The sequence below is a fragment of the Pelobates fuscus genome, chromosome 8 (assembly GCF_036172605.1).
Source record: "Pelobates fuscus isolate aPelFus1 chromosome 8, aPelFus1.pri, whole genome shotgun sequence".
Lineage (NCBI taxonomy): Eukaryota > Metazoa > Chordata > Amphibia > Anura > Pelobatidae > Pelobates > Pelobates fuscus.
In genome coordinates, this window is record NC_086324.1 from 163,079,922 (window position 1) to 163,103,828 (window position 23,907).

General features: G+C 42.0%; 1 protein-coding gene across 1 annotated transcript in view; it reads right to left on the reverse strand.

Moving 5' to 3' along the window:
- Nucleotides 1-22,141, reverse strand: part of LOC134571919 (major facilitator superfamily domain-containing protein 1-like) — a 100,757-nt gene extending 78,616 nt beyond the window's left edge. The window contains exon 1 of the mRNA XM_063430609.1: nucleotides 22,071-22,141. The gene's annotated coding sequence lies outside the window, so the exon portion shown is untranslated. The remainder of the gene's footprint in view (nucleotides 1-22,070) is intronic.
- Between the last annotated feature and the right edge of the window lie 1,766 nt (nucleotides 22,142-23,907).

Sequence of the window (23,907 nt, forward strand, 5' to 3'; positions counted from 1 at the left end):
GATACAGCATTACTGTAGTTATAATGTATCACTGTGTGTGATAGATACAGCATTACTTTAGTTATAATGTATCATTGTGTGTGTGTGTGATAGATACAGCATTACTGTAGTTATAATGTATCACTGTGTGTGTAATAGATACAGCATTACTGTAGTTATAATGTATCACTGTGTGTGTGATAGATACAGCATTACTGTAGTTATAATGTATCACTGTGTGTGTGATAGATACAGCATTACTATAGTTATAATGTATCACTGTGTGTGATAGATACAGCATTACTTTAGTTATAATGTATCATTGTGTGTGTGTGTGATAGATACCGCATTACTGTAGTTATAATGTATCTCTGTGTGTGTGATAGATACAGCATTACTGTAGTTATAATGTATCACTGTGTGTGTGATAGATACAGCATTACTGTAGTTATAATGTATCACTGTGTGTGTGTGTGATAGATACCGCATTACTGTAGTTATAATGTATCTCTGTGTGTGTGATAGATACAGCATTACTGTAGTTATAATGTATCACTGTGTGTGTGATAGATACAGCATTACTGTAGTTATAATGTATCACTGTGTGTGTAATAGATACAGCATTACTGTAGTTATAATGTATCACTGTGTGTGTGATAGATACAGCATTACTGTAGTTATAATGTATCACTGTGTGTGTGATAGATACAGCATTACTATAGTTATAATGTATCACTGTGTGTGATAGATACAGCATTACTTTAGTTATAATGTATCATTGTGTGTGTGTGTGATAGATACCGCATTACTGTAGTTATAATGTATCTCTGTGTGTGTGATAGATACAGCATTACTGTAGTTATAATGTATCACTGTGTGTGTGATAGATACAGCATTACTGTAGTTATAATGTATCACTGTGTGTGTGTGATAGATACCGCATTACTGTAGTTATAATGTATCTCTGTGTGTGTGATAGATACAGCATTACTGTAGTTATAATGTATCTCTGTGTGTGTGATAGATACAGCATTACTGTAGTTATAATGTATCACTGTGTGTGTGTAATAGATACAGCACTACTGTAGTTATAATGTATCACTGTGTGTGTGATAGATACAGCATTACTGTAGTTATAATGTATCACTGTGTGTGTGATAGAGACAGCATTACTATAGTTATAATGTATCACTGTTTGTGTGATAGATACAGCATTACTGTAGTTATAATGTATCACTGTGTTTGTGATAGATACAGCATTACTATAGTTATAATGTATCACTGTGTGTGTGATAGATACAGCATCACTATAGTTATAATGTATCACTGTGTTTGTGATAGATACAGCATTACTATAGTTATAATGTATCACTGTGTGTGTGATAGATACAGCATTACTGTAGTTATAATGTATCACTGTGTGTGTGATAGATACAGCATTACTGTAGTTATAATGTATCACTGTGTGTGATAGATACAGCATTACTATAGTTCTAATGTATCACTGTGTGTGTGTGATAGATACAGCATTACTGTAGTTATAATGTATCACTGTGTGTGGTAGATACAGCATTACTGTAGTTATAATGTATCACTGTGTGTGTGTGATAGATACAGCATTACTGTAGTTATAATGTGTCACTGTGTGTGATAGATACAGCATTACTGTAGTTATAATGTATCACTGTGTGTGTGATAGATACAGCATTACTGTGGTTATAATGTATCATTGTGTGTGTGATAGATACAGCATTACTATAGTTATAATGTATCACTGTGTGTGTGTGATAGATACAACATTACTGTAGTTATAATGTATCATTGTGTGTGTGTGTGAGATACAGCATTACTATAGTTATAATGTATCATTGTGTGTGTGATAGATACAGCATTACTGTAGTTATAATGTATCACTGTGTGTGATAGATACAGCATTACTGTAGGTATAATGTATCACTGTGTGTGGTAGATACAGCATTACTGTAGTTATAATGTATCATTGTGTGTGTGATAGATACAGCATTACTATAGTTATAATGTATCATTGTGTGTGTGATAGATACAGCATTACTGTAGTTATAATGTATCACTGTGTGTGATAGATACAGCATTACTGTAGGTATAATGTATCACTGTGTGTGATAGATACAGCATTACTGTAGTTATAATGTATCATTGTGTGTGTGATAGATACAGCATTACTATAGTTATAATGTATCATTGTGTGTGTGATAGATACAGCATTACTGTAGTTATAATGTATCACTGTGTGTGATAGATACAGCATTACTGTAGTTATAATGTATCATTGTGTGTGTGTGTGATAGATACAGCATTACTATAGTTATAATGTATCACTGTGTGTGTGATAGATACAGCATTACTGTAGTTATAATGTATCATTGTGTGTGTGATAGATACAGCATTACTGTAGTTATAATGTATCATTGTGTGTGTGATAGATACAGCATTACTGTAGTTATAATGTATCACTGTGTGTGTGATAGATACAGCATTACTGTAGTTATAATGTATCATTGTGTGTGTGATAGATAAAGCATTACTGTAGTTATAATGTATCACTGTGTGTGTGATAGATACAGCATTACTATAGTTATAATGTATCACTGTGTGTGATAGATACAGCATTACTGTAGCTATAATGTATCATTGTGTGTGTGTGATAGATACAGCATTACTGTAGTTATAATGTATCACTGTGTGTGTGATAGATACAGCATTACTGTAGTTATAATGTATCACTGTGTGTGTGATAGATACAGCATTACTGTAGTTATAATGTATAACTGTGTGTGATAGATACAGCATTACTGTAGTTATAATGTATCACTGTGTGTGTGATAGATACAGCATTACTGTAGTTATAATGTATCATTGTGTGTGTGATAGATACAGCATTACTATAGTTATAATGTATCACTGTGTGTGTGATAGATACAGCATTACTATAGTTATAATGTATCACTGTGTGTGTGATATATACAGCATTGCTGTAGTTATAATGTATCACTGTGTGTGTGTGATAGATACAGCATTACTGTAGTTATAATGTATCACTGTGTGTGTGATACAGCATTACTGTAGTTATAATGTATCACTGTGTTTGTGATAGATAAGCATTACTATAGTTATAATGTATCACTGTGTGTGTGATAGATACAGCATTACTATAGTTATAATGTATCACTGTGTTTGTGATAGATACAGCATTACTATAGTTATAATGTATCACTGTGTGTGTGATAGATACAGCATTACTGTTGTGGCGAAACCAACTTCGCCACTGTGGGCTGGAGAAGCCTGGCTGCTAGCCTCCTGCCCGCTGACTATGGCCCCTGGACATATTGCACTTTAAAGACCATATTTGGGCAGGTAATAATGTATATTACTGCTACTGGGCCTTTAAGGGCCATCCGTGGATCTATGGTGACTTTTGGGATACTGTACCTTTAAGACTGTGGAGCGTATTACAGTAATCCTGCCTTTAATACTTTAATGTCATGTATGTATTTATGTATGCAGTTAACCTGGGTTATATATATATGCAGTATTCGTCTGATTGTTCGGTAGAATCACTCCATTCATTGTATGGAGGAAACTACCGAACAACCAGACCACCCAGGACTGAGTGTGCCTCCAATTACCGTTTGCAACAATGTTGCAAACGGGTAATTGGCAATCAGTGCAGTGTGGTCTTTGTCCTCTGGGTGGCCGCCATTCGGGAAACAAACACGTGGCGGCGGCCATCTTTAAATACCGAACAGCGGTGTTTTGCCGTCGAGTGTCTGGAACTGAAATCGGACACTTGACTAGGCAAACACCGCTGAGACCTCCATACTTCCAGAAATTCGTATGGAAACTACCGAATGACCCCCGTTCGGTAGAAAGAACCCCACAAACAAGGGAATTCATTCAAACCCTCTCCAGGCTCTATAACACAGGCAATTCGTCTGTTTTCATTCCCTTGTTTGTGACCGACCGCAGGGCCAAAATGCATGGAACTGATTTCGGATACTTTACCCATGCGGTCGGTCAATACTTTAAAGTCCCATAACTCCTGAACCATTTATCCGAATGGGCTGATTCTTGCATATGTTGTCCCCCTGAATAAGGGCTATCAGGGGATACCTGTTTTGGAGGTGTAGCATATGTATTTGGGGTACATCCAGGAATTGGGGAAAAAGGTGTACAGTATAATTGTGTTAAGTGTTAATCTGAGGGGAGGAAATGTGTGGGAGGTACATCCCTGTGATTGTTTAAATTCATCCTCCCCCTGGGAGTGTCCTGTATGTACTTGGTTGTAATAAAAGCCAGGCTGGGTGTCCCAGTCGAGAGTTCCTGCTTAACCCTCAAAATGAAGTGTCGTCTCGTTCTTGGGGGGAATTGGATTGTAAGCTGACTGCCAAGAGTGTAAGCGGATTGTATGCTTTTCTTGTTCAGCTGTTCCAGTTCGGAGTGTTATTTCGTATCCAGATCGGGAGTTTGGTGTTCTGCAGTAGCTGTGCCTGTATCCAGAAAAGGGGATTATCGCCTAAACGGATTTTTCCCCTTTTATGCTGAAACGGTCCGTTACAACTGTAGTTATAATGTATAACTGTGTGTGATAGATACAGCATTACTGTAGTTATAATGTATCACTGTGTGTGTGATAGATACAGCATTACTGTAGTTATAATGTATCATTGTGTGTGTGATAGATACAGCATTACTATAGTTATAATGTATCACTGTGTGTGTGATAGATACAGCATTACTATAGTTTTAATGTATCACTGTGTGTGTGATAGATACAGCATTACTGTAGTTATAATGTATCACTGTGTGTGTGTGATAGATACAGCATTACTGTAGTTATAATGTATCACTGTGTGTGTGATACAGCATTACTGTAGTTATAATGTATCACTGTGTTTGTGATAGATACAGCATTACCATAGTTATAATGTATCACTGTGTGTGTGATAGATACAGCATTACTATAGTTATAATGTATCACTGTGTTTGTGATAGATACAGCATTACTATAGTTATAATGTATCACTGTGTGTGTGATAGATACAGCATTACTGTAGTTATAATGTATTACTGTGTGTGATAGATACAGCATTACTGTAGTTATAATGTATCACTGTGTGTGATAGATACAGCATTACTGTAGTTATAATGTATCACTGTGTGTGTGATAGATACAGCATTACTGTAGTTATAATGTATCACTGTGTGTGTGTGATAGATACAGCATTACTGTAGTTATAATGTATCACTGTGTGTGTGATAGATACAGCATTACTGTAGTTATAATGTATCACTGTGTGTGTGATAGATACAGCATTACTGTAGTTATAATGTATCACTGTGTGTGTGATAGATACAGCATTACTGTAGTTATAATGTATCACTGTGTGTGTGATAGATACAGCATTACTATAGTTATAATGTATCACTGTGTGTGATAGATACAGCATTACTGTAGTTATAATGTATCATTGTGTGTGTGATAGATACAGCATTACTGTAGTTATAATGTATCACTGTGTGTGTGTGATAGATACAGCATTACTGTAGTTATAATGTATCACTGTGTGTGTGTGATAGATACAGCATTACTGTAGTTATAATGTATCACTGTGTGTGTGATAGATACAGCATTACTGTAGTTATAATGTATCACTGTGTGTGTGATAGATACAGCATTACTGTAGTTATAATGTATCACTGTGTGTGTGATAGATACAGTATTACTGTAGTTATAATGTATCACTGTGTGTGTGATAGATACAGCATTACTGTAGCTATAATGTATCATTGTGTGTGTGTGATAGATACAGCATTACTGTAGTTATAATGTATCATTGTGTGTGTGTGATAGATAAAGCATTACTATAGTTATAATGTATCATTGTGTGTGTGTGATAGATACAGCATTACTGTAGTTATAATGTATCATTGTGTGTGATAGATACAGCATTACTGTAGTTATAATGTATCACTGTGTGTGCGATAGATACAGCATTACTGTAGTTATAATGTATCACTGTGTGTGCGATAGATACAGCATTACTGTAGTTATAATGTATCACTATGTGTGTGATAGATACAGCATTACTGTAGTTATAATGTATCATTGTGTGTGTGTGTGTGTGATAGATACAGCATTACTATAGTTATAATGTATCATTGTGTGTGTGTGATAGATACAGCATTACTATAGTTATTATGTATCATTGTGTGTGTGATAGATACAGCATTACTATAGTTATAATGTATCATTGTGTGTGTGATAGATACAGCATTACTATAGTTATAATGTATCACTGTGTGTGTGTGATAGATACAGCATTACTATAGTTATAATGTATCATTGTGTGTGTCATAGATACAGCATTTCTGTAGTTATAATGTATCATTGTGTGTGTGACATATACAGCATTACTGTAGTTATAATGTATCACTGTGTGTGTGATAGATACAGCATTACTGTAGTTATAATGTATCACTGTGTGTGTGCGATAGATACAGCATTACTGTAGTTATAATGTATCACTATGTGTGTGATAGATACAGCATTACTGTAGTTATAATGTATCATTGTGTGTGTGTGATAGATACAGCATTACTATAGTTATAATGTATCATTGTGTGTGTGTGATAGATACAGCATTACTATAGTTATAATGTATCATTGTGTGTGTGATAGATACAGCATTACTGTAGTTATAATGTATCACTGTGTGTGTGATAGATACAGCATTACTGTAGTTATAATGTATCATTGTGTGTGTGATAGATACAGCATTACTGTAGTTATAATGTTTCATTGTGTGTGTGTGATAGATACAGCATTACTGTAGTTATAATGTATCATTGTGTGTGTGTGATAGATACAGCATTACTGTAGTTATAATGTATCATTGTGTGTGTGTGATAGATACAGCATTACTGTAGCTATAATGTATCATTGTGTGTGTGATAGATACAGCATTACTGTAGTTAAAATGTATCATTGTGTGTGTGATAGATACAGCATTACTGTAGTTATAATGTATCATTGTGTGTGTGTGATAGATACAGCATTACTGTAGTTATAATGTATCATTGTGTGTGTGATAGATACAGCATTACTGTAGTTATAATGTATCATTGTGTGTGTGTGATAGATACAGCATTACTATAGTTATAATGTATCATTGTGTGTGTGATAGATACAGCATTACTGTAGTTATAATGTATCATTGTGTGTGTGTGATAGATACAGCATTACTATAGTTATAATGTATCACTGTGTGTGACAGATACAGCATTACTATAGTTATAATGTATCACTGTGTGTGTGATAGATACAGCATTACTGTAGTTATAATGTATCATTGTGTGTGTGTGATAGATACAGCATTACTATAGTTATAATGTATCATTGTGTGTGTGTGTGTGTGTGATAGATACAGCATTACTATAGTTATAATGTATCATTGTGTGTGTGATAGATACAGCATTACTGTAGTTATAATGTATCATTGTGTGTGTGTGATAGATACAGCATGTGGCAAAACTAGCCACTTCTGAACTACATACAGTACCGGTTGTCCGTAGGCTGAAAATATAATGTATAACGTTAAATGTATGTGTATTGCTCTATGGCCGTTCGCATGCTGGCAGCCGTATGCTGCCAGCATACAAAGCATTCATACGACGAAACACGGCTATCCTGGCCGTTCGCCGTACGAATGTGGACTCCCCAGGTAGACCACACATTCACAGGTCGTGTGGCACCAATTAACCGATTGCAACATTGTTGCAATCGGTAATTAAGGGCTCTCCTAGGTGGCCGTCGTTCGACTACCGACCATGTGGCGGTCGGCCATCTTGGATCCCTTGTCTCTGCAGCGGTGTTCGGTCGTCGAGAGCCTGGAATGGAAAACGGCTACTCAATGATTTGAACACCGCTGGACTTCCAGGGCGTTCGGGAGTCCAGCGTTCGGTACATTATATGTCCCGTACTTATTCGGTACTTTTAAACCCTCTTTAATGTTTTACTGTATTATGTGCGGCGTTCGGTCAATTCAGCTGGGATCAGAGCGGTATTCTCCCAAAGTGTGCGCTCCGACCCCAGCTATCTACCGAACGCTCAATTATTATAAAGTACCGAATATTGTGTGAATTGTGTATTTTAATGTCAATTGTCGGTTTTGCTGCACGAGGAGATAATCCACTTAAGCGTCCATTTTAGTGGGAGTATCTTTCTCGTGCAGCAAGGCCTGTTGGGAAAGTCACAGTGCATGTTGGGAGAAATCCCCTGGAATTACTGTCTGGAAACCCCTTGCATGGGGAACTGTATAAATATTCTGCCTGTGAATAAACCGAGTTAGTTGACTCCCAAACTGTGTTTCGTCCGGTTATTGGGAGGATTGGGAACATTGCCTTGCTTTCTACTCTGACTGTGGATTTCCTAGATGTACCAACGGATATCGTATGCTGTTACACTGCATTCCGTTACAATTGGTGGCAAGCGACGGGATCCGAACCTTACAGCCGAAAAAGCAGCGTTCGTGTAAACTGGAACTACCGAACAAGGAAAGCAAGGGCAATTCGTATGGAGATTGATTATACCATACTAAAACGACAAACTCTAAAAGAGCTACTGGAAGCCAGGGGTAAGATAGCCAGCAACAAATCTAAGGCTGTGCTGATCGCTGAACTGATGGAGGAAGACAGAGCCCGCAGCGCTACACCCCCACCAGCCAAGGAAGAGACCCCATTCCAAAAAGAGCTACGAACCAGGTTGGAGTTCTTACCGCAACCAGTACCGCTGGAAATACTGACCGTGATGGTATCGGATGTACAGGATTATCTGATGGCGACCAGCACACCAGCGACCCCGCCTAGGGCAGAGTCTGTTACGGCCTCCACATACGGACAGGTAAAACCCAAAGTCCCACATCACGCATTTAAAGCGTTTTGTGAAGAAAAGGACGAAATCGATGGGTATTTGCAGGACTTTGAGCGGCTGTGCGATTTGCACGATTTGGAACCCGCAACATGGGTGCCGCTGCTGGCAGGCAAATTATCGGGTAGGGCGGCTGAAGCCTACCGTGCTGTACCCCGAGAGGACAGTAAGGATTACCCTAAAGTAAAGAGGGCGATCTTAGAGAGGTATGCTATTACCCCAGAGGCATACCGGCGGAAATTCCGGGGCCTGCGCAAGCCTGAGAAAGATTCTCATGCAGAATGGGCGCACAAGCTGGACCAAGCATCACTAGGCTGGATACAGGCCAGCAACGCTACTAACATGGAGGAGTTGAGGCAGTTAATGCTGCTGGAACAGTTTTTTAATGGTTTGTCCCCAGAAGCACAAGAATGGGTGAGAGACCGATAACCACTCACCCTACCCGAAGCCGCTAAATTGGCGGATCAGCATTTTGATGCCAGGAGGCATCACGGTGCCCAAAATAAGACTCTCCCTCGGATTACCGGGCCACCCAATAATTTTATCCCTACCGGCCCCACCGCACCCCTACACAGGCCGGCACTGAATACTCCACCAACCCCCTCCCGATACAACGGCCGGGCTAACATTCAGTGTCACACCTGCAAGCAGTGGGGGCACATTTCTCGTGAGTGCACCCAAAACCGGAGCCGACAAGCTTGGAACCAGGTGCGACAAAATTTGGCACCCAGGGCTGCTGCGCACCATTACCAGGTAGCACCCGCCACCCAAGAATTGCTGAGCGCTCAAATTGAGGAGCCTCTTGGGGTGCTGCACGAGGTAATGTCAGTCCGAGCCACCGACAACCGACAACATCATCGGCAGCTAGTGACCCTGGAGGGGAAGGAGGTGCAAGGGCTCCGGGATTCGGGAGCCACTTTAACTTTGGTTGCACCCCATTTGGTAACAGGCGCAACCCACACTGGCGGCTCCGTGGCAGTACGGGTGGCCGGGGGAGCAGTATACCGGTTACCTACTGCCAAAGTTCATTTGGATTGGGGTGTGGGAGAGGGGACCGTAGAAGTGGGGCTGATGCAGAATTTACCTGCCGATGTTGTACTGGGGAATGACTTGGGCCAAATGACTTCCGCTTTTATTCCCCAGGCTCCGTACCAGGAAGCCCTTCCCGTAACCACCCAGCAACAGGCTCGCACCACGGCTACACCGATGCACTCTGAGGCTCAGGTAAGAGACCAGGTTCCCCAACTGACCCCCATGTCCTGGGATACCCCGACTACCTTTGCGACTGAAGTCCAGACCGATCCCACTCTCCAAGTATATAGGGACCGGGCACAAACCGACCAAGCAGGGTTAGAGGGGGAGCGGTTCATCTGGGAAAGAGAGTTGCTATACCGTGTCACGGCAAAAGATGTGGAGGGGTCTGTCACCTTAACTAATAAACAGCTAGTGGTACCCCAGAAGTATAGACAGGAGCTGCTGCGAATTTCTCAGGACATCCCCTTGTCAGGACACCTAGGGATGACCCGTACCCGATACCGTTTGACCCATGCCTTCTTCTGGCCCGGGATCTCTCAGGATGTGCGCCAATATTGCACCTCCTGCGACGTCTGCCAACGTGTAGGTAAACGAGGGGATCGCCACAAAGCCAGGTTATGCCCCCTGCCCATCATAGCAGAACCCTTCAGCCGAGTAGCAGTGGATATCGTAGGTCCCCTGCCAAAACCCAGTCCCTCTGGCAAAAGATATATCCTAACTATAGTGGACTACGCCACCCGATACCCCGAAGCCGTGGCCCTCTCTAATATCCACGCGGAGACCGTAGCAGAAGCATTAATGAAGGTATTTTCCCGAGTAGGGTTTCCCCAAGAGATAATCTCGGATCGAGGTACCCAGTTTACGGCCGAAGTTACCCAACATATGTGGAAGGTGTGTGGCATTAAGCCAATAGTTAATTCCGCCTACCACCCCCAGTCCAACGGGCTATGTGAGAGGTTCAACGGGACGCTGAAGCAGATGCTTCGGACGTTCGGGGAGACCCACAAAGACTGGGAGAGGTTTCTACCTCACCTACTCTTTGCCTATAGAGAGGTCCCCCAGGAGTCGACAGGATTCTCCCCGTTTGAGCTACTGTTTGGGAGGAGGGTGCGAGGACCCTTAAACTTGATTAGGGAACACTGGGAGGGAGAGAGTACCCCTAACGAAACCCCTATCGTGTCATACGTCCTGGAGTTCAGGGACCGTCTGGAGGCGCTGACTCAAGCTGTACACACCAACCTCCAGGCGGCCCAGCAACGCCAACGCCGCTGGTACGATAGAGGAGCCAGGGACCGCAGCTTTCAGGTGGGACAGAAGGTTTTGATCTTAAAGCCCGTCCGCACAGATAAGCTGCAGGCCATCTGGCAAGGCCCATACCAGGTAGTGGAGCAACGATGCGACACTACCTATGTGATCGGCCCCTGCTCAGGGGTAGGGAAGAGACGCATGCTCCACGTGAACATGCTCAAGCCCTACCATGAGAGGATAGAGGATGTGACGGCAATATGTGCCTCCTCCGTAGAGGATCAGGAAAATCTACCCTTACCCGACCTACTAGAACCCGAGGAACAGATAGAGCCCTCCCGGGGAGTTCAGCTGGGGGAGCGGCTAAGCCCCCAGGAGCGTGCCCAGGTACAGGCGCTGATTGTAGCAAAGGGGACTACCTTCTCCAATTTACCTGGGTACACTCCGCTAGCCACCCACCGAGTGGAGACCCCGGGGCAGCTACCTATGCGCCAGGCTCCATATAGGGTTCCGGAATCTGTCCGTACCCATATGAAAGCCGAACTAGACGAAATGTTGAAGCTAGGGGTTATCGAACCCTCCGATAGCCCCTGGGCATCGCCGGTAGTCCTGGTACCTAAAAAGGATGGCACCACCCGATTCTGTGTTGACTACCGGAGGCTAAATGACAAAACGGTGTCTGATGCCTACCCGATGCCCCGGATAGACGAGCTGTTGGATAAGATGGCACGGGGCCAGTATCTCACTACCATTGATTTGTGTAAGGGGTACTGGCAGATCCCTCTAGCCGATGACGCCATCCCCAAGTCGGCGTTTGTCACCCCGTTTGGCCTGTACCAGTTCAAGGTCATGCCTTTCGGGATGAAAAACGCTCCGGCTACCTTTCAGCGGATGGTAGATCGACTACTGGACGGTTTTCAGGAGTATGCCTGTGCCTATCTAGACGATATAGCCGTTTTTAGCCAGACCTGGGAAGACCACCTACACCACATAGGGGCGATACTAGATCGCATTGGGGAGGCCGGGTTAACGCTAAAACCTAGCAAGTGCCACATAGGTATGGCCGAGGTGCAGTATCTGGGCCACCGGGTAGGGTGTGGGCAGCAGAGGCCCGAGCCAGCCAAGATTGAGGCCGTAGCCAAGTGGCCTACCCCCAGGACTAAGACCCAGGTGTTGGCGTTCTTAGGAACAGCCGGCTATTACAGAAAGTTTGTCCCTGACTATAGCACCCTGGCCAAACCCCTAACCGACCTGACGAAGAAGAACCTTCCCCGACTGGTTGTCTGGGCCCCAGAGTGTGAGCAGGCATTCCAACAACTCAAGACTGCTCTCACTAATGCTCCTGTGTTAACTGCTCCTGATCCAACTAAAAGATTTCTTGTTCACACAGACGCTTCAATGTTTGGATTGGGGGCAGTACTGAGCCAAGTGGGAGCCGATGGCGGAGAACACCCCGTAGCCTATTTAAGCCGCAAGTTGCTGCCTCGTGAAGTGAGCTACGCCGCCATCGAGAAAGAATGCCTGGCCGTGGTGTGGGCCCTTAAAAAGTTACAGCCATATTTGTACGGACAACCTTTTTCCTTACTCACAGATCACAACCCGTTAGTGTGGCTAAACCGTGTGTCTGGAGACAATGCCAGGCTGCTGCGCTGGAGCTTGGCGCTGCAGCCCTTTGACTTTACTATCCATTACCGGCCAGGAAAACAAAACGGTAACGCTGACGGGTTATCCAGACAGACTGAACTCGAGAAGTGATCTGTGAGTACTCTCCCGGACATCCCCAAGCCGATCCGTTGGGATCAGACTGTGTATGCCGGCTTGGTTCTGGGGGAGCATTGTGGCAAAACTAGCCACTTCTGAACTACATACAGTACCGGTTGTCCGTAGGCTGAAAATATAATGTATAACGTTAAATGTATGTGTATTGCTCTATGGCCGTTCGCATGCTGGCAGCCGTATGCTGCCAGCATACAAAGCATTCATACGACGAAACACGGCTATCCTGGCCGTTCGCCGTACGAATGTGGACTCCCCAGGTAGACCACACATTCACAGGTCGTGTGGCACCAATTAACCGATTGCAACATTGTTGCAATCGGTAATTAAGGGCTCTCCTAGGTGGCCGTCGTTCGACGACCGACCATGCGGCGGTCGGCCATCTTGGATCCCTTGTCTCTGCAGCGGTGTTCGGTCGTCGAGAGCCTGGAATGGAAAACGGCTACTCAATGATTTGAACACCGCTGGACTTCCAGGGCGTTCGGGAGTCCCGCGTTCGGTACATTATATGTCCCGTACTTATTCGGTACTTTTAAACCCTCTTTAATGTTTTACTGTATTATGTGCGGCGTTCGGTCAATTCAGCTGGGATCAGAGCGGTATTCTCCCAAAGTGTGCGCTCCGACCCCAGCTATCTACCGAACGCTCAATTATTATAAAGTACCGAATATTGTGTGAATTGTGTATTTTAATGTCAATTGTCGGTTTTGCTGCATGAGGAGATAATCCACTTAAGCGTCCATTTTAGTGGGAGTATCTTTCTCGTGCAGCAAGGCCTGTTGGGAAAGTCACAGTGCATGTTGGGAGAAATCCCCTGGAATTACTGTCTGGAAACCCCTTGCATGGGGAACTGTATAAATATGCTGCCTGTGAATAAACCGAGTTAGTTGACTCCCAAACTGTGTTTCGTCCGGTTATTGGGAGGATTGGGAACATTGCCTTGCTTTCTACTCTGACTGTGGATTTCCTAGATGTACCAACGGATATCGTATGCTGTTACACTGCATTCCGTTACACAGCATTTCTATAGTTATAATGTATCACTGTGTGTGACAGATACAGCATTACTATAGTTATAATGTATCACTGTGTGTGTGCGATAGATACAGCATTACTGTAGTTATAATGTATCACTATGTGTGTGATAGATACAGCATTACTGTAGTTATAATGTACCATTGTGTGTGTGTGATAGATACAGCATTACTATAGTTATAATGTATCATTGTGTGTGTGTGATAGATACAGCATTACTATAGTTATAATGTATCATTGTGTGTGTGATAGATACAGCATTACTGTAGTTATAATGTATCACTGTGTGTGTGATAGATACAGCATTACTGTAGTTATAATGTATCATTGTGTGTGTGATAGATACAGCATTACTGTAGTTATAATGTATCATTGTGTGTGTGTGATAGATACAGCATTACTGTAGTTATAATGTATCATTGTGTGTGTGTGATATATACAGCATTACTATAGTTATAATGTATCATTGTGTGTGTGTGTGATAGATACAGCATTACTGTAGCTATAATGTATCATTGTGTGTGTGATAGATACAGCATTACTGTAGTTATAATGTATCATTGTGTGTGTGATAGATACAGCATTACTGTAGTTATAATGTATCATTGTGTGTGTGTGATAGATACAGCATTACTGTAGTTATAATGTATCATTGTGTGTGTGATAGATAAAGCATTACTGTAGTTATAATGTATCATTGTGTGTGTGATAGATACAGCATTACTGTAGTTATAATGTATCATTGTGTGTGTGTGATAGATACAGCATAACTGTAGTTATAATGTATCACTGTGTGTGATAGATACAGCATTACTATAGTTATAATGTATCACTGTGTGTGACAGATACAGCATTACTATAGTTATAATGTATCACTGTGTGTGTGATAGATACAGCATTACTGTAGTTATAATGTATCATTGTGTGTGTGATAGATACAGCATTACTGTAGTTATAATGTATCATTGTGTGTGTGTAATAGATACAGCATTACTATAGTTATAATGTATCATTGTGTGTGTGATAGATACAGCATTACTGTAGTTATAATGTATCATTGTGTGTGTGTGATAGATACAGCATTACTATAGTTATAATGTATCACTGTGTGTGACAGATACAGCATTACTATAGTTATAATGTATCACTGTGTGTGTGATCGATACAGCATTACTGTAGTTATAATGTATCATTGTGTGTGTGTGATAGATACAGCATTACTATAGTTATAATGTATCATTGTGTGTGTGTGATAGATACAGCATTACTATAGTTATAATGTATCATTGTGTGTGTGATAGATACAGCATTACTGTAGTTATAATGTATCATTGGGTGTGTGTGATAGATACAGCATTTCTATAGTTATAATGTATCACTGTGTGTGACAGATACAGCATTGCTATAGTTATAATGTATCACTGTGTGTGATAGATACAGCATTACTATAGTTAGAATGTATCATTGTGTGTGTGATAGATACAGCATTACTGTAGTTATAATGTATCATTGTGTGTGTGTGATAGATACAGCATTACTATAGTTATAATGTATCACTGTGTGTGACAGATACAGCATTACTATAGTTATAATGTATCACTGTGTGTGTGATAGATACAGCATTACTGTAGTTATAATGTATCATTGTGTGTATGTGATAGATACAGCATTACTATAGTTATAATGTATCATCGTGTGTGTGATAGATACAGCATTACTGTAGTTATAATGTATCATTGTGTGTGTGTGATAGATACAGCATTACTATAGTTATAATGAATCACTGTGTGTGTGATAGATACAGCATTACTATAGTTATAATGTATCACTGTGTTTGTGATAGATACAGCATTACTATAGTTATAATGTATCATTGTGTGTGTGATAGATACAGCATTACTGTAGTTATAATGTATAATTGTGTGTGTGTGATAGATACAGCATTACTATAGTTATAATGAATCACTGTGTGTGTGATAGATACAGCATTACTGTAGTTATAATGTATCACTGTGTTTGTGATAGATACAGCATTACTATAGTTATAATGTATCACTGTGTGTGTGTGATAGATACAGCATTACTGTAGTTATAATGTATCACTGTGTGTGGTAGATACAGCATTACTGTAGTTATAATGTATCACTGTGTGTGTGTGATAGATACAGCATTACTGTAGTTATAATGTGTCACTGTGTGTGATAGATACAGCATTACTATAGTTATAATGTATCACTGTGTTTGTGATAGATACAGCATTACTATAGTTATAATGTATCGCTGTGTGTGTGATAGATACAGTGTGGCGAAACCAACTTCGCCACTGTGAACTGGAGAAGCCTGGTTCCCAGCCTCCTGCCCTGCGACTACGGCCCCTGGACATATTGCTCTATAAAAACTCTATTTGGGCATGTAATAATTTATATTGCTGCTACCGGCCCTTTAAAATCATCTATGAACAGATTGGGACTTTTGGGACTACTGTCCCTTTAAGACTGTGAAGCACATTCTAGTGTACTGCCTGTAATATTTTATTTGTATTCATGTGTTAAGTTTAACCGGGGTGATATGTATGCAGCATTCATCTGATTGTTCGGTAGAATCACTCCATTCATTATATTGAGTGAAACTACCGAACAACCAGACCACCCAGGAATAAGTGTGCCTCCAATTACCGTTTGCAACAATGTTGCAAACAGGTAATTGGCAATCCATGTAATGTATTCTTTGTCCTCTGGGTGGCCGCCATTCGGGAAACAAACACGTGGCGGCGGCCATCTTTAACTACCGAACAGCGGTGTTTTGCCGTCGAGTGTCTGGAACTGAAATCGGACACTCGACAAGGCAAACACCGCTGAGACCTCCAGACTTCCAGGATTTCGTGGGGAAACTACCGAACAGCCCGCCGTTCGGTAGAAAGAAACGTACGAACTAGGGGATCCATACGAATTCCCCTTAGTCTCTATAACACCAGTAATTCGTCTGTTTCATTCACTTGTTTGTGACTGACCGCAGGGCCAAAATGCATGGAACTGTTTTCGGATACTTTACCCCTGCGGTCGGTCAAAACTTTGCCTGCCCATAACTCCCGAACGCTTTATCCGAATGGGCTGATTTTAACATATGTTGTTCCTCCAGACTAGGGCTATCTGGAGATATTGGATTTGTGGATGTACCCCAAGTATTTAGGGTACATCCAAAACTTGGGTAAAACTATGTCCATGTTAATTGTGTTAACAGATAAGTTAGGGGGAGGAGATGTGTGGGTTGTACCTTAGACTGGATTGGTGTATTGTAAATCCCTCCCTTGTATGGGAGAATCTCATATAAGCCTGTGTGTGAATAAATCAGTTGTTGTTGCTGTTTAACCCTGAAGCTGGAGTGTGTCTCTTTCTTGGGGGGAAAGGGGACTGTATGCCGACTGCCAGGAGTGTAAGCTGTTCGTATTGCTTTTCCTGTTCGGCTGCTTCCAGGGTTCGTGTGTCTGCTGTTCGAGAGTTGGTGAATTCGTGCAGTTTGGGAGTTCGGGAAGTTGGTGCTTATAGTAGCTGCTGGACTATGGAAAAGGGGATTATCGCCTAAACTGGGTTTTATCCTCATATGCTGAAACGGTCCGTTACAATTGGTGGCAGCGGTGGGATCGTTCCTACAACCAGAGGGACAGCTACAGACAACACCATTCCTGGATTACAAAGTGAGGGCAACGCCAGTACCCGTACAGCGCCCCTATCTACAAGGAACCAACTGCAGCAGAGCAAGCATGGCACCCAGCTACGCTCAGGAGGAGTTTGACAGAGAGGTTGCCATGCGGCTGGCGTACTTTGGTCCCAACCCAGAGGAGAAATACGTACAGTTCGTAAGGAGCCAGGCAGACGAGTACCTGCGATTCATGGCAGATCCAGCCAAGGGTATCGGTCGCCCTATCCGGCGGCAGAGTGCGTTTCGGGGACTCAAAGGTGTGTCCCAGGGAGCAGAAGGTGCAGTCCTTCCTCCCCAGCGGCAGGGTGTACCCCAGGGAGCTGATGGTGTCGTCCATCCTCCCCAGCGGCAGTGTGTGCCCCAGGGAGCAGAAGGTGCAGTCCTTCCTCCCCAGCGGCAGTGTGTACCCCAGGGAGCTGATGGTGTCGTCCATCCTCCCCGGCGGCAGTGTGTAACCCAGGGAGCAGAAGGTGCAGTCCTTCCTCCCCAGCGGCAGTGTGTACCCCAGGGAGCTGATGGTGTCGTCCATCCTCCCCGGCGGCAGTGTGTAACCCAGGGAGCCGAAGGTGCAGTCCTTCCTCCCCAGCGGCAGGCTGAGTTACAGAGGGCAGAGGTAGTTGTTCCTGCCCCCCAGCAGCAAAGTGATATGCCAAGAAGGCAGTGTGAAGTGAAGGGAGAGGAGAGCAGCGTCCTCCCTCCCCAGCGGCAGTGTGTACCCCAGGGAGCTGATGGTGTCGTCCATCCTCCCCAGCAGCAGTGTGTGTCCCAGGGAGCAGAAGGTGCCGTCCTTCCTCCCCAGCGGCAGTGTGTACCCCAGGGAGCTGATGGTGTCGTCCATCCACCCCAGCAGCCGGACAAGAGAATGAAGGGGAGACAGCTGGTCCCCCTTTCCACCAGCAGAGAGAGTGGCAGGGAGAGGAGCCTGCTAACCCCTCTCCCCAGCAGCAGTTTACCGTCCAGAGAGAGGAGCTTGTTACACCCTCTCTCCAGCGGCAGCCTAACCCACCAAGGGGAGATGTTAAGCCCCACATCTGTGCAGATGGGACCGTAGTCTCTGCACTTACAGCACCAGGGGTGGGGACGGTCGGTCCTGTCCCCCAGCCACAGAGCGATATATCTAAAGGGGAGGCAGTCGGTCTCCAGCAACCAGGCTCCCACCAGACTACTCCCGTGGTAGTGCTGGCAACAGGACAGAGTACCGCTGGTCTCTGCCCCCTCAGCAACCCACCAAGGCAGCCTACCAGTCCCCCTCACAGCCGTGGTGAGGCACCTGAACCCGGACAAGATTCTCCCTCACCCAGAGGTAGTAACTGTTTATTATGGGTGGGCTGCTCTACTACTTCTGTTTTGTGGGTGGGTTGCTGGACTAACCAGGGCACCGACCGGCAGGAGGTCAGGTACCCTGTTAGTCTAATTGGTAAAGGGGAGAATTGTGGCGAAACCAACTTCGCCACTGTGAACTGGAGAAGCCTGGTTGCTAGCCTCCTGCCCTGCGACTACGGCCCCTGGACATATTGCTCTATAAAAACTCTATTTGGGCATGTAATAATTTATATTGCTGCTACCAGCCCTTTAAAATCATCTATGAACAGATTGGGACTTTTGGGACTACTGTCCCTTTAAGACTGTGAAGCATATTCTAGTGTACTGCCTGTAATATTGTATATGTATTCATGTGTTAAGTTTAACCGGGGTGATATGTATGCAGCATTCATCTGATTGTTCGGTAGAATCACTCCATTCATTATATTGAGTGAAACTACCGAACAACCAGACCACCCAGGAATAAGTGTGCCTCCAATTACCGTTTGCAACAATGTTGCAAACAGGTAATTGGCAATCCATGTAATGTATTCTTTGTCCTCTGGGTGGCCGCCATTCGGGAAACAAACACGTGGCGGCGGCCATCTTTAACTACCGAACAGCGGTGTTTTGCCGTCGAGTGTCTGGAACTGAAATCGGACACTCGACAAGGCAAACACCGCTGAGACCTCCAGACTTCCAGGATTTCGTGGGGAAACTAACGAACAGCTCGCCGTTCGGTAGAAAGAAACGTACGAACTAGGGGATTCATACGAATTCCCCTTAGTCTCTATAACACCAGTAATTCGTCTGTTTCATTCACTTGTTTGTGACCGACCGCAGGGCCAAAATGCATGGAACTGTTTTCGGATACTTTACCCCTGCGGTCGGTCAAAACTTTGCCTGCCCATAACTCCCGAACGCTTTATCCGAATGGGCTGATTTTAACATATGTTGTTCCTCCAGACTAGGGCTATCTGGAGATATTGGATTTGTGGATGTACCCCAAGTATTTAGGGTACATCCAAAACTTGGGTAAAACTATGTCCATGTTAATTGTGTAAACAGATAAGTTAGGGGGAGGAGATGTGTGGGTTGTACCTTAGACTGGATTGGTGTATTGTAAATCCCTCCCTTGCATGGGAGAATCTCATATAAGCCTGTGTGTGAATAAATCAGTTGTTGTTGCTGTTTAACCCTGAAGCTGGAGTGTGTCTCTTTCTTGGGGGGAAAGGGGACTGTATGCCGACAGCCAGGAGTGTAAGCTGTTCGTATTGCTTTTCCTGTTCGGCTGCTTCCAGGGTTCGTGTGTCTGCTGTTCGAGAGTTGGTGAATTCGTGCAGTTTGGGAGTTTGGGAAGTTGGTGCTTATAGTAGCTGCTGGACTATGGAAAAGGGGATTATCGCCTAAACTGGGTTTTATCCTCATATGCTGAAACGGTCCGTTACATACAGCATTACTGTAGTTATAATGTATTACTGTGTGTGATAGATACAGCATTACTGTAGTTATAATGTATCACTGTGTGTGTGATAGATACAGCATTACTGTAGTTATAATGTATCACTGTGTGTGTGATAGATACAGCATTACTGTAGTTATAATGTATCACTGTGTGTGTGTGATAGATACAGCATTACTATAGTTATAATGTATCACTGTGTGTGTGTGATAGATACAGCATTACTATAGTTATAATGTATCACTGTGTGTGTGTGATAGATACAGCATTACTGTAGTTATAATGTATCACTGTGTGTGTGATAGATACAGCATTACTATAGTTATAATGTATCATTGTGTGTGTGATAGATACAGCATTACTGTAGTTATAATGTATCACTGTGTGTGTGCGATAGATACAGCATTACTGTAGTTATAATGTATCACTGTGTGTGTGATAGATACAGCATTACTGTAGTTATAATGTATCATTGTGTGTGTGTGTGATAGATACAGCATTACTGTAGTTATAATGTATCACTGTGTGTGTGTTATACATACAGCATTACTGTAGCTATAATGTATCATTGTGTGTGTGATAGATACAGCATTACTGTAGCTATAATGTATCACTGTGTGTGTGATAGATACAGCATTACTGTAGTTATAATGTATCACTGTGTGTGTGATAGATACAGCATTACTGTAGTTATAATGTATAACTGTGTGTGTGATAGATACAGCATTACTATAGTTATAATGTATCACTGTGTGTGTGTGATAGGTACAGCATTACTGTAGTTATAATGTATCACTGTGTGTGTGATAGATACAGCATTACTATAGTTATAATGTATCACTCTGTGTGTGTGTGTGTGTGTGTGTGATAGATACAGCATTACTGTAGTTATAATGTATCACTGTGTGTGTGATAGATACAGCATTACTATAGTTATAATGTATCACTGTGTGTGTGATAGATACAGCATTACTATAGTTATAATGTATCACTGTGTGTGTGATAGATACAGCATTACTATAGTTATAATGTATCACTGTGTGTGTGATAGATACAGCATTACTGTAGTTATAATGTATCATTGTGTGTGTGTGATAGATACAGCATTACTGTAGTTATAATGTATAACTGTGTGTGATAGATACAGCATTACTGTAGTTATAATGTATCACTGTGTGTGATAGATACAGCATTACTGTAGTTATAATGTATCACTGTGTGTGATAGATACAGCATTACTGTAGTTATAATGTATCACTGTGTGTGATAGATACAGCATTACTGTAGTTATAATGTATCATTGTGTGTGTGATAGATACAGCATTACTGTAGTTATAATGTATCACTGTGTGTGTGTGATAGGTACAGCATTACTGTAGTTATAATGTATCACTCTGTGTGTGTGTGTGTGTGTGATAGATACAGCATTACTATAGTTATAATGTATCACTGTGTGTGTGTGTGATAGATACAGCATTACTGTAATGATAGTGTGTGTTACTGCTGAGATACAATCTCAGAAACCATGCTAAATCCCTTTACTTACATCACTGCATGTGTCTGTCTTCTCACCAGATCTCCAGAGTGAATCCCTCACCAGCTACCAGCAATCCCCTGTATACACAGACCTGCCTACAACTACTTACAGCGCCGCCTAGTGGACATTACAGCAATAATTAGTAAAGGGATTCCATGCAATGTGGTTCACTGAGTCCATTGTCCAGGTCTCTGATGGAATTTCTCCACTTTCCTCCATGAAGAAGCAGGGCGAGCCCAAAGCATGGCAGCACTTTTTCACCAGTATGGTTATATTTGGAAAACGTTAAAATAAAACCATACACTGTAAAAGAACTTATTTGGGTAAATGTACCAATACCACAAAAATACAAACAGGCGCTTCCTTTATCAGGAATAATGCTTCAATGTTGGTCCTCTTGGGTACCAGAATTAATTGGAGATTTAAAGCGGTTATCCCTCGCCCCATTAGATATTACATTAACCTTTATAATAAATAATAAAGTGCATGTTATGTGATGAAGAGGGGATTAAACCTTACTCCACATTACAGATACATTACTCTCTGCCATCAACAGAAGTTTTCACCTATATGAGAAATAAAAATGTCATTTTATCGAATAACATCATAATACCTAATATGGCATGACTTCCATGCTTTGGTAAATACTGTTTGAATCCTAAAATAGCTGATAATACCCCTTCCTTAGGTTATACTTCACTCAATGACCTTGATAGAGATGAGAAGCTACAATATATGATCTTATGGGAAAGAGATTTGGGGGGGAACGTTCTCTCTAACACTCTGGTTACAAGCTATACATTACACGAAAAACTCGTCTCATTGCTTGTCCCATATGGAAATTGATAGCAAGCTGTTTATGCGCTGGTATATGGTCCCGTCAAAGATTTCAAGTATTTATGTATAAAATATTTTACCAGGGTGGATACATTGAGATTTCTCTCGTTTTCAAGTATGTACTGGGTCCACAAAACTTTGCAATGATACAATATTACAAAAATAAAATATACAAATATATATATATATATATGTGTGACGTGTGGGCATATGCTAACGGGTACATCCTTTGTACATCCACATTCCGGCAAACGATACAAGATTTCCCATTATATATCATGTCTAACAGATCATGTCGTGTATTTAATTTCTTGTCCATGCGGTTTATTTTATGTTGGAAAGACTGACCTAACCCTCAGAGACAGGATCAGAGGTCATAGATCGGCTATTACAACGGCATTTAGAGATGGGAAGACAGAAAAACCTGTGGCTAAACATTTTTTACAATTTAATCACAGGTTGCCTACACTGAAATTCATTGCGATAGACAGAATTACGGTCTTACCCAGAGGTGGAGACCGCTCTCAACTGTTATTACGGAGAGAAACGTTTTGGATCAAACAACTGGACACTATTCAACCCAAAGGTCTCAATGAGTATATGTCATTCGACTCATTTCTAGACACCCGACAATTGTATATATGTATATATTCTTATGGTTTAGTAATAATTTATAACTGCTATGTTTGGCCTGCATATATGGATGTAGGGACAGCCTCTTTTTTATTAAGGAAAAATCTTTTTCTGTTGTTGTCTGCTGTCCATACGTTTTTGGGATAGAGTAGGACTCTTAAAAAACTTTTTTGGTAGTTAACATTTTTTTTCATAAAAGATTCTTTTATTTAAAAATCTTTTGATGTTAGTTTATTGATATATTTGTTACCATAGTACAGGTTTATTAGAACATTTTTGATAGGATGGAACTCCCTCTTTTCAGTGTTGTATCACCACATGTAGATTATATGTCAGATGAGCAGTGTATATATTTGGATTAGACATTGTTGTAGGGTTAGGTGGCAGGTTAGATAGATGAAT